General features: G+C 35.7%; 1 protein-coding gene across 1 annotated transcript in view; it reads left to right on the top strand.

Annotated features, from left to right (window-relative positions):
• The window catches only part of NECAB1 (N-terminal EF-hand calcium binding protein 1), a 2,535,085-nt gene that overhangs the window by 2,030,591 nt on the left and 492,180 nt on the right, over window positions 1-12,314 (top strand). The gene's annotated exons all lie outside the window — the stretch shown is intronic.

The following is a 12,314-nucleotide window of genomic DNA, read 5'->3' as shown; positions in this document are numbered from 1 at the left end:
GTTTGCTATCATGTAAGTCATCAGTTCTGTCAGCTTTTAACATTGTCATTATTAAACAAAAGATAAAAATGGAAAACTAGTGTTGTGCTGAACTGTATAACACTGGGTTTGAAATTATCAGTGTGGCATAATCAGTGTAAAGTTCCACGCTTGTCTCATCCACCATTTATTATCAAAAGCAGCCGTAATGTCCATAAACTGTCAGGACAGGTAGTGTAAGATTGTGCCACACAGTGATACAATAGTTACGTATGAGTACTGTGGGGTGCAGAGGGTCTTGTCACCTGCATAAGTGTGACTGTAGTGTGTGTGTGTGTGTGTGTGTGTGTGTGTGTGTGTGTGTGTGTGTGTGTGTGTGTGTGTGTGTGTGTGTATGCGTGATTTTTTTTTTTTTTTTTTATGGAAGGCCTGCCTTACAAAATGATTTCTTTTACTGATATTGATTTTTGGAAGTTCTGTGCTGTGTAAAAGTACTGTAAGCATTTCCAATTGCTATTTTGAGAAATGTGTTCTGTATTTTTATTTTATGTTTTAAGATGGGTAATAATATGTGTTATATACACTTTTGTGTTATGGCATTCATTGTTGTAGGATTGTGTATTCGAAGATTCTGTTTAATTTGTTACGGTGTTGAAGTTCATCTGTTCACTGAGCTGACGTGTATCCAATAAAAACGTCACAATGGTGATCTAGCTATTTAGTATGGCATTAATGGTCCAAGTACCATTATCTGTTTGCTCGCTCATTTCCATATGAGATGAGTGCTGTGGCAGTTCATTTAGGGAGGATACTGATTATGTGTCAAATGTCCGTCTCTTCTGGCAGCCCAAACAGTCACAGATAATTCCCCCTAACTCTAACCCTGAAGCTTTGGGATTGCAGTATAAGAAACTTTGAATTTTTTTCTCCAGAATTCAAGTGCCCACTGCAGGCACAGTGTTTTCTACACCAACAAGTTCCTGATTTATGGCTACAAGCTGATCCATCGACATTTGTTAGAAGATTGAAGATGCAAATTGTCTGCTTCTGTTTTGAGAGACGATATAATATTTACAAGGAAATGAAGTACTCGTTCACTGATGATCTCCGCACTGCCAGTCTTCTGAAAAGGATGCACTTCATTTGACTGTTGAAGCCTGTTTCCCACCAAAAGTTTCAAATTGTTTTGATTTTATGTTATTTTTCTGCCAGGAAAGAATACAGTTTCCTCAAATTCACATCTACTAGATATATAATTAATCAAGTAATCATATTGCTTAAATAATCAACTAATCATATTGCTGATTAGATCGTACGAGATGTTACATTTTAACTTTCTTCCATTTGTAAATGTAATTTGTCAGTCAGATATGTGAAGAATTTCTGCAAATGATAGTCTTAATTCAAAAGACTTAATTCCTAAGGATCACCTGTGAAAATGTTCCTACTCCTGCAAAGGCAAGACCATGACCTACATTCTTCAGGTTTTCAAGGTATTGCTAGATACTATACAGTGTTTAAAAAGTACACGCAGTTGTTCAATTGTGCCATCTAACTTGGATGACATTCATTTAGAAGTGGCAAAAAATGAAAAAAGATTGTTGTTGGCTATTTTAATCTCAGTGATAAAAAAATTCTAAGCTGTGTAATTACTTTACTGAAAAGAAATCTCATTTCTGTAGCATGACTAATAGACCATTAGCTGTACTTATTTTAATAATCACCAGTCTGATGTAAAGGAGCTCTTAATTTACTTATGGTACTATAGAATTTCTAAGAACATTTAGATTCTAAGACTATGAACCTTCTGAATACTTGTACAAAGCTAAAACAGCAGCTGTATAAAGCTGTATGCTGTGCGTCTTTATTGATGGACAACAGAGCAATGGTTACCATTAGTGTCTCACAGTATTCGGCTCTCCATATCCTGGCTGAGTTTCCTGTTTGTGGAGTCTACATATCCCTCCTGTGCTCACGTGGATTTTTACTGGCTATCCCACTTTTCTCCTTCATCCCAAAGAAACCCTATGCCGGAACTGCCATTTCTTCAAACAGACAGAAGGTGGGCATTCTATGTGAATGTGACTGTGTGTATGTCCTGTAATGGCTGAGTAGTTTCTTTTCTTTGTGCCCAGTGAGTACCAGGATAGTGTCTTACTCCCTCATGTCTCTGAATTGGATTAAATGGATAACTGCAGAATGAATGAATGAATGAATGAAAAATTGAATTGATGATTCAATTAATGTTGATTCAGTAGTGGAAAAAAGACTTAGCTGAAAGGACAGTTATATCTTAAAAAATATAAATAAATATAAAAAAAACTTCTATTCCTCTCTACCTCTGATTGTATTATGTCAATGTTGAAGCAACTATCATTAAAAAGGTATTAAAAACAAACCTACTACTAAGGATAGTTTGTGTAGTTTTATTGTTAACAGTAGTAGCAATAGCAATATTAACATTTCTTCATTTCTACTGTAAAAGATATTTTGCTGTTAATAGGAAAAAGGCACAGCTTGGTTTTCTTCATACAGAAGCCAGCCTTAGAGAATTTGTTCTTATATCAAGGTTTTGGTAACTTCAAGTAGAGAGGCATAGCCTATGGGTCAGAAGAATCCCACAATGACACACCTCTCAACCACAGCTGGATCCAGCACTAGGCAACATAGGCAGTTGCCTAGGGCTGGGAGCTGGGAGTCTCACTTGCCAGGGTGCTTCCACATTTACTTTTGAATTAATTAAAAAAAAATTTAACATTTCTTCTTTAATGTCTCAGTGGTGTCTTCTCCTTTAAGAAGACAGACACACATGCACTCGGCATCTGTGTGAGAATCTTATGCATTCACACACCAATGCAGATGTAATGTAAAACTTTTCCGCATTTGCATGAGAGAAGTGCAGGCAGAATTTAAACTTCATTCAATACTTGCTGTGTGTGTGTGTGTGTGTGTGTGTGTGTGTGTGTGTGTGTGTGTGTGTGTGTGTGTGTGTGTGTGTGTGTGTGTGTGTGAGTAAAATGCCCTAGTTAAGCATGGCAGGTTAGTCAATTAACTTACTGAGGCTCAAGCCCTGGACATTAGCTACAGAAGACAAGAGCGTGAGTCCGCTATACCAACTACCAGATTGCTGAAGGAATTATGAGGTTCAGTGGAGACAAGAGCCTGAATCCTCTACAGCAACTACCAGACTGCTGAAGGACTTGAGAGTTTCAGTGCATTTTCAAGGAACTGTGAGTTTCAAGGGAAGAGAAGTTTACTGCTGCTCATGCCAAGTCTGTTTTCAATGTGTAGCTGTTTTGCTTAGCAAATGGCAGGCAGTGTTTGTGCTACAGAATTTAAAAGCAGTGTTAGTAGCACAACAGGTAGAGTACTGGACATTGGTGCAGAAGGCTGTGGGTTCCACTCCCATTCCATGTGGATAGATTGCTGATACTGTGGTTCACTTTAAGGGGGTATGAGGGTCCTCCTTTGGATGAGATGCCTAGTAATTATGAACTTGTTGTCAGTATGCCAGCCATTCCCTGTTGCAAAACAAATAACTTACTAACTTGTTTTTTAATGTAACATAGGCAATTCATTCTTCAAGGGCAGCAGGAACTGAATTTGTAGATCAATCACTAAAATATAAAGTTGTTTGCTAGTAGTAACGTCTTTATTAGTTACAGATCTCTTTAATGTGGAATTATTCAGATGACATTTACTTATGCAGAGACTGTGCATATTAGCTGAATTTGGTGGACTGTAATGACTGAAGTTTGTGTGGCCTTTTATGGTTGAAATGTTCTGAAACTGGTAGTTTTGCCATTAATGGTTCATATATTTTGTTTATGGCTTGCTGGAAAAATGTTCAAAACTCCAAATTTAAACTACATTCTAATAAGTGGTACTGTGTTATACAATGAATATATTTTAATATAATCAGGAATGTGAATCAAAGGACACATGCCGGTATATATGTATGGTCTTAAAAATATGTACAAGGAGCCTACGGTTTGAAAACAGCCCAAAGGTAAACGTAATCAACCACTGCCCAGATGCATTTTCTTTGAAACTGAGTAGTTTCAATGCCATTTCAATCTATGTGAGTTTCAGGGGCAGATAAGTTTACTGTTCATGCTAAGTCTGTTTTCATTGTGAGACTGTATTGTTTGTTTAGCAAATAGCTATCAGTGTTTGTGCAATTTGAAATAAAATTTTTATATTAAATTAAAACATCTGTAATCATTGTAGAAGTAAAGAAGAAAACAGTATGCACACTGACAGGTTTGAAGAGTGTCTATGGCAAGTGGAGAGAAATAGCCAGGTAATGGGGTGCTGGAATGGCTGGGGGGGGGCTCTGCTGGGCGATGGGGGTGGGGGGGGGCCATGATCCATTACCCTGCCTAGAGCTCCATTTGACCATGATCCAGCTCTGCTCTCAACTTCTTAGTGTAAGAATTCTGGACAAACCAAAAAGGAATGGGGGAACAGTGACCCAAACTCAGGGACAGAATTTAAGTATTGCTCTTATAAACTTAGAAATATGACAGAAAAACAGGTTTTGCATTTAAATGCATTTTATATAGGATATGAAGTATAAAATTCAGATATTTATCATTATTTAGTAACTTCTGTACTCAGTGATTTGCCAGGAAGCAACACATTTTATGAGGAACAGACCAAAAATATAAGACAAAAATCTAGACATTCTGTGAAATTCTGGACAGTTGAGAGGTATTGTTACTGTCATATGCTGATAAAGATAATTCTTCCAAATTACACTTCCAGTATTTCTTCAGCTTAATCAATGGACTCCTTATCTTCTTTCAAAATGACATTTTTATCCTCTGTTCAAGTGACTTCTTAAGTGTTGGGGGTGCAATACATCTTATTTTAAAATAATTGGAACAAATTTCCTCACATCATTGGTTAAAAGAGATTTTGTAGTTAGGTTATAAAATAGAATTTTTGTCCGATCATCTTTGTAAGCCAATTCCAATGGCATCCAAGTCATTCTTCAATAAGTTTGCGATGAAACAATAAAATTCAAATTAAGTGCACTTTGAATATTTCACATAAACCCATATCTGGAAATGATGAACATAAGACTAGTGCCTCATTGATCTGATTTTTTTTTCCTCACTCTGTTATACTCTGCTATAGGACTCTCTTTATAAATCAGTCAGCCAGTCTGAGATTTGAAGGAATAAAACCTAGTAGACCACTGGGACTGCATTGAGCTAGTATTTTCTTGAGATTTGTATAATAAAGTGCACATTTTCTACAGGGTGACCAGGATTATTGTAATAACTGAGACTGATTTGTATTGCTAACTTCAGTTATACATACTGCAGTAGCACGGGGATTTAATTTCTCCAGACATTTATTAGACACAATTCAGTTGTCCGTATAAATGCTGGTATTTCTGAATTACAGCTCTGATGTTGGTGTATCTTAACTTTGGAGCATTTCCCTGATCTGCTGTACTATGTCTGTTAAGTAGACAGACTGAGAAACTTTATTTAGTTGTTCCATTGTTTTTACTCTCATATTCTTTCCTCCTATTGGTTAACTTTATAAGCTCTCCATAGAAATTCCTTTTAAACAGCATGTCTGCATGGTTGTCATCTGGAGACACCTCAATAATATATAAGTATTCTGGTCCTATAAACCAGCTGCTGCATCTTCATGATCATTAGTTATCTGTTCCTTTCTCATCTCAGTGCAATTAGAATAAAACTCCACATTCATCTTGACTGAAGTGATTCTCTGATTTCCTGATTTTGATACAAGAAAATACTAGAAATTATAACCTAATTATTTGCAACCATACTGGTAAGCAGTACAGTCCTAATTATCATCTATTCTAACCCTCTAAGGTCCATCAACCCCAGAGAAAGAGGATAATTATTTAAAATCATCTTTTTCTAAATAAGCTGTATGATCTTCTGAGCAGTTAATTCTTAGTTTTATATCTTAGACTATATTCCATTTATGTCTTACTTTTACTTACTTACGCTTAGAAAATTAAAATAAAGTGCTAACATATCAGTGGCCTGCCTGTATGAGAAAAGTTATGTAATATCACTTCACATAACTTCACTGTTTTTAGTACCCTTTGAACTTTGTTCTTCCTCAACTCTTTCCAGTTCTTCCCACACAATCCATTTTCACTTGCTTTTCCCCCTGTATGACAATAATAGTCTTTGCATTTCCCTTAGTAACTATAAACTGGTACATAGTAGGATGCAAGATAATTTCCTTCAATCGTTCTCCTGCTGTTCAGCGTGCATTTCTTTCAGTAAACAAGAAGAAGCTTGTACACTACTATGTTGTGGTTCAAATTTCATTATTTTTGCTTGGTGGGGAGGTAACGGGTGTCAGTATACCATTGCAGTAATTGAAATGTAGCTATATAGCAAAATGTGATTTCATATGTGTAACAACAAATAAATAAATAAAAGCAATGAGAAAACTGTAACGCAGGAACATTATTTAATATTTAAATCCAAATAAACTTAACGAACAAAAGACGAAGGAGCAAGTGTTAATTAGCTTTCATCCTTTTATTGTAGCAAGAACTTCTTCAGACAATTAGTAATGTAAAAACCATGGTATATATAACAAATGGGAGGTAGCTAATTATTGTAATTCATCTAAGTAATGAGTGACAGGGAGGCTAGTACCAATAAGCTTTTCAAAAATGTAACAAATAAAGAAAACTGTATATTGAGTGACATACAGGATGACAACAAAAATAACTGCCAGTCCTGTTTGTAAAAACAAATCAGCCCTGCCATTTAAGAACACATTTAATGTTAAGATTTTCATTCAGGCCAGGGGGAGAGTCTGCAGAGAGATAGCCCAACTCTTCAATTGCTTAAAAGCTTTATAAATACGAAATATAACTTTCCTTATGACTCCTGCTTTGCTGAACGTAGATAAAACTGTTTCCAAAATGTTATAACCAAATGCATGATAACCTACATAAAGGCATATCCCTCATGCTTTGCTATACAACCCTATTCCATTTAAAATAAAATTAGTAAGAGTGTTTACTGAGCAAGGACCTGGTAATAAGAGCACTCCCAGCTTAATTACATAAGCAACTGAAGAAATAAAATGAATCCAAATACCAAGACACCAAAAGGCCCGCCTAGACCACTGTAGCTCGAGCAGACAGTGCTAGGAAACTACCTTCCACCAAGATACAAAATAGCAGTATATGCAGAAAGTTCCAATAATCCACTCCACGATCTAGATGAACACAGGTTTAATACAATCACAGGTTAAGCGCTTTCATCCACAAGAGGTAGACTTCTTCAGAACCAATGAGTACAATGATTAAGATGCATATATATAGCAGAATTGGCGCCAAAAAAACAATTAATACATTTGATTTTACTTAATTGAAATACTAATTTAAAATTCTACTTGCACAATTCTCATATATTGAGTGTATGAAACCTGTATTAAACCTGTGTTTATCTAGATCGTGGAGTGGATTATTGGAACTTTCTGCATATACTGCTATTTTGTATCTTGGCGGAAGGTAGTTTCCTAGCACTGTCTGCTAATTACATAAGCAGCTCATTCCACTAAGAGCGCCTTCTCGGATCACGTATGTCAAATGCTGTAGTTATAATTGGGCTGTGCCTTGTGCATCAGAAAGCCACTAACCTGGCAGAAAAACAAAGGACACCCATCAACGGTACAGTGCTGACACCGCTATTAAAACCTCATGAACAGTGTAACAGTCTTATCAAGTCATTGCACAGTGTGTACAGTTAATCCAGTCCTTTAACTAATGACTTACGCAAGGTGCTAATGAGCCAGGCACATCCTGCCACTTGCAGTTACTTTAATATATTATTTAGTTTTTAATAGGCAGATACTTCCCCTGTAGAATGCCTGAATCTAGTTCAGTAAAAACTGAACGCTGTAAAACTCACTGACTAGCCTGATCAATGTACTTTTATTCCCCATGAGGTCATTAGTCTCCCTTGTCATGCTTGGAAAATGAAGCTCTACAACCAGCTGAACACTCACAGGTATCCAAGTGAATAATATTATCCCTTGAAACATTAATTCTACCAAACTAAATAAAGGAATAATTCCAGAGCCCAGACATTACACTTTAGAGAGAGGCTATTTTAGCATTTAGTCACTCAACCAGCTGAAACAAATAAGAGCTAGTGCAGTGCTTAACTCGTACCTACAGAAAATATGTATTTTTTACATCTTTCATTAGCTGTTAGCCTACCAGGCTTGTGTAAAATAAATGTAAGCATACAAGCCAACAAAAGTGGCTCATTGTTAAATATACACAATATAATAATATCATACCTCTCAACCTGTATGCACAAGAAATCTTGGCAAAACCAAAAATAATGTGGGGGGTGGGGGGCAAAGGCCCAAAATCAGGGGCAGATTTTAAATATTGCTCTTATAAACTTAAAAAAAAATACTAGAATAACAGATTTTTCATTACATGCATTTTCTGAAGGATGTGAAGTCTGAAACTCAAATGTATGTCATTATTTAATTACTTAAGGTCTCGATGATTTGCCAGAAAACCACAAACTTTATGAAAAATAGAGCAAAATATGAAGCAAAAATCTGGACTATCTTCAAAAATCTGGAAAGTTGAGAAGTATGAGTAATATCAGTAATTTATCACTTGTTACATTTGCTGATTCAAATGAAGTCCCTGTCTGGGTACCTGATTTAAATGAAATCCCTGTCTGGGTACCTGTCATCTCATCCAACACTGTATTCATGAAGTCTTGAACTGTGAATTATTAGCCAATTACAGGTTTACAAATACTTGTAATATCAGTTTCCCTTACAATAGCATATATTGGTCTCAGAGTTAGTCTAATTAGCGATTGGGGTATATGGCAAAGTCCCATATGGGTGTGTGCAGTCCCCCCATTACATTGGCATTTCACATGTATGAAATTTTATTATTTTTTTTCATTGCTCTGGGCTTCATTTTTTTTTCTAAGCTTCATTTTTTTAACGGGGTCCTTCTGTCTCCACTGACAAAAAGCACAATATCTCACACACTGCATCCTGAACTTTATTGTCACCACTAACAATTTCTTGCAAAGTACTTTATACTCTGTCTTCTTCCAAGCATTATATTTTATAGAGCACCAACTCTCCAATAGTTTTGAGCCCCAAGTAAATAACTAATGTTTTTGATGCATTGTAAAGATATCTTAATGGTATAATGACTTAAATTAAAAGAAATACAAACAGCCTGTGTGGATCCAGGATTGTAGGTTTAGGTATTAGTGTTTAGTGGCTGGCCAGATGATAGAAGTCATATTTATCATATTTTACTTTTACACCCAAGGTAACGGTAAACACTTTTGGTAAATAATAATCTGGTTGCCATTCCATTTAGGCTATACATAATATAACAGTACTGTTCCTTTATTATCTCCCTTCAAGGTCTTCAGGTTTAGGTAACATTTTTAAACACATTCTCAGAACTTAGGATCACTATGTTTATATCTGGTACCAATATATAACTCAGTTTTCACTCAGTGTATATCCTACCTGCTGAAAGATGTATTCACTCTTAACTTACTACATATATTACTTTTCATAACTTCCTCTCTCCTTTACAGCATGGTTTCAGACCCAATCACAGCTCAGACACTGCCCTTCAAAGATTCACAGATATAATAAACACAATAGAAATTCAGGTCTTCTTATCTTAACCTTATTTCTAGCTCTATTCAAGGCATTTGATACAGTCAATCATCAGATTCTCCTAACTAAACTGTCTTCCAATGGGATGTCACCCTCCTCATGTAACTGGTTTCTTTGTTACCTCACTAATAGATCCCAAGCAGTGAAATAGCAAGATGATTGTCCCCTCTTTCATTCTTAAATCCGTCAGAGACCCACAAGGCCCCATCCTAGGACCACTACTTTTTAACTTATTTATCAACAAGCTAATCAAGCTAAACACAGAAAACAAAGAGGCCACCATAGGATAATACTCAAATTCTCTACTCTAATATGTGTTGCTAGGACACTACCCATGCTCCAAACACTCACCCAGAAATTCTCCATAGAAGCTTGACTTGACAACTCACAACTCCTTCTGAATCCCAGAAAAACTAAACTACTACTGTTCACTCCCAACTCTCTCTCTCTCCTCTCAAAAAAAACTATCCCTAATATACTGTCATCCAACAACATCAATACAGAACTGGTATCCCACACCAAACTACTAGATGTGATTATAGTTAACCACCTGAAATGTGATTTGCACCTTTAGTACTCCAGAAAGAAGACACACCAAAAGTTAGGCTGCCACTAGAGAGTTAAAAAAAATACTACCTTACTCACTCAGTACCAAAACCTTGCCACTTCTTTTCTACTCCACACGTATTACATGCCTTTCTTATCCTAATCAATCTCAACTCCTCTCTGTCAGCCAAACTAGAACAATGCTACAATAAGGTAACCAAATTCACAGCCAACCAACAGTATAAATCACATCACTGTCTCTCTCAAAAACAATTAAACTAGCTCAGAGTAAATACTTTTCTATAGTAGTCACAATTAATTATAACCATCAAACTACTGTACAGCCCTGAAAAATTCCAATTTCTTCACTCTATCTAATGACAAATCATTACTTTCCATAACTAAACCTAACAACAATGCAGGATACCCCTGTAATTCACACTCCATTGCTAATAACTGGAAAACCATCCCACTCCACTTCTGCTGTCCTGAAACACTTTAAATGCCAACAAAAGCAACACCTGATCGATAAATTGCACCAGCACCACCCCTGGGTTAAACTGCTGCTAATATAGCTATATGAATTTGTGCCATAACTTTCTACTGTAAAAAACTTAATGTATTATTATCACAACCATACCCTTCTCTATTATTGCATCTATCTTATCTTCCTTTCCCCGCCTTCCTTTATTTAGGATGCTCTAACTGTTTATCTTATCTTCCTATGTCCTAGTTTTGAACAAATCTTTACAGTAACAAATATTGTTACATAAACCTGACAATCTCTGTACACTGATGATACTGCAATACATATACCTCCCTGTACTTAAAAAATATGAATTCATACTGATGATACTGCAATGCATATACCTCCATGTACTTAAAAAATATGAATTCATACTGATGATACTGAAATGCATATACCTCCCTGTACTTATAGGTTCATAGGTTCATAGGTTGGTGCTAGGCTATCGGCCCTAGGGCCTATACAAGCCTAGCCATAACAATTCCCTGGCAATTTCTTCTCACACTATTTACTTCCCTGGACCCCTGTCTAGCAGGGCAAATAGGTTCATAGGTTGGTACTAGGCTATCATCCCTAGGGACTATACAAGCCTAGCCATAACAATTCCCTGTACACTGTACAATCTCTGTACACTGATGATACTGCAATACATATACTTCCCTGAACTTAAAAAATATGAATTCATACTGATGATACTGCAATGCATACACCTCCCTGTACTTAAAAAATGAATTCATACTGATGATACTGCAATGCATATACCTCCATGTACTTAAAAAATATGAATTCATACTGATGATACTGCAATGTATACCTCCCTGTACTTAAAAAATATGAATTCATACTGATGATACTGCAATGCATATACCTCCCTGTACTTAAAAACCATGAATTCATATACAACCCAAGTGACTTATTTTTAATCAAAATTGTTTGTAAATGATTTAACTGATGTCAAGGATGTCTGAATAATGGAACTGTTGCTCATGAATGAAACTGACTGTAAATTATGAAACAATGTGAATGATGCACCTGATGTCTGTAAAATGGAGTTTTTCTCTGAGAACCTCCACTGAAAAAGAGCATTGCTCATTCAAACTTTCCCTGTAAACAAATGCTAATAAATAAATAAATAAAGTTTGATGAAATTCATATATATATATATATATATATATATATATATATATATCTGTGTGTGTGTGTGTGTGTGTGTGTGTGTGTGTGCACACACACACACACACACATATATATTTATATATATATATATATATATATATATATATATATATATTTTTTTTTTATTATTACAAAACAAACTATGTATTAAATTAACTAACTAGTTCACTCTGTGATTAAAAAATGAGCCAAAAACATACCAGGTTCCAAGACAGTAATGCAAGCAGTCAGTAGTACAGTCTTCTTCCCAAACTTAGCATAATTTAGTGTGTGATATACAATACTCACATTTCATAATAATATGCACCACTACTACCCTTGAGTGAGACTTCCACAATCACCAGTACCACTAATGACTGAGACTTTGTTTCATAGAAACATAGAG

Source organism: Protopterus annectens, chromosome 3.part0, assembly GCF_019279795.1.
Source record: "Protopterus annectens isolate FY-2018-M chromosome 3.part0, PAN1.0, whole genome shotgun sequence".
NCBI classification, from domain to species: domain Eukaryota; kingdom Metazoa; phylum Chordata; order Ceratodontiformes; family Protopteridae; genus Protopterus; species Protopterus annectens.
This window is presented reverse-complemented; position numbering and strand designations above follow the sequence as displayed.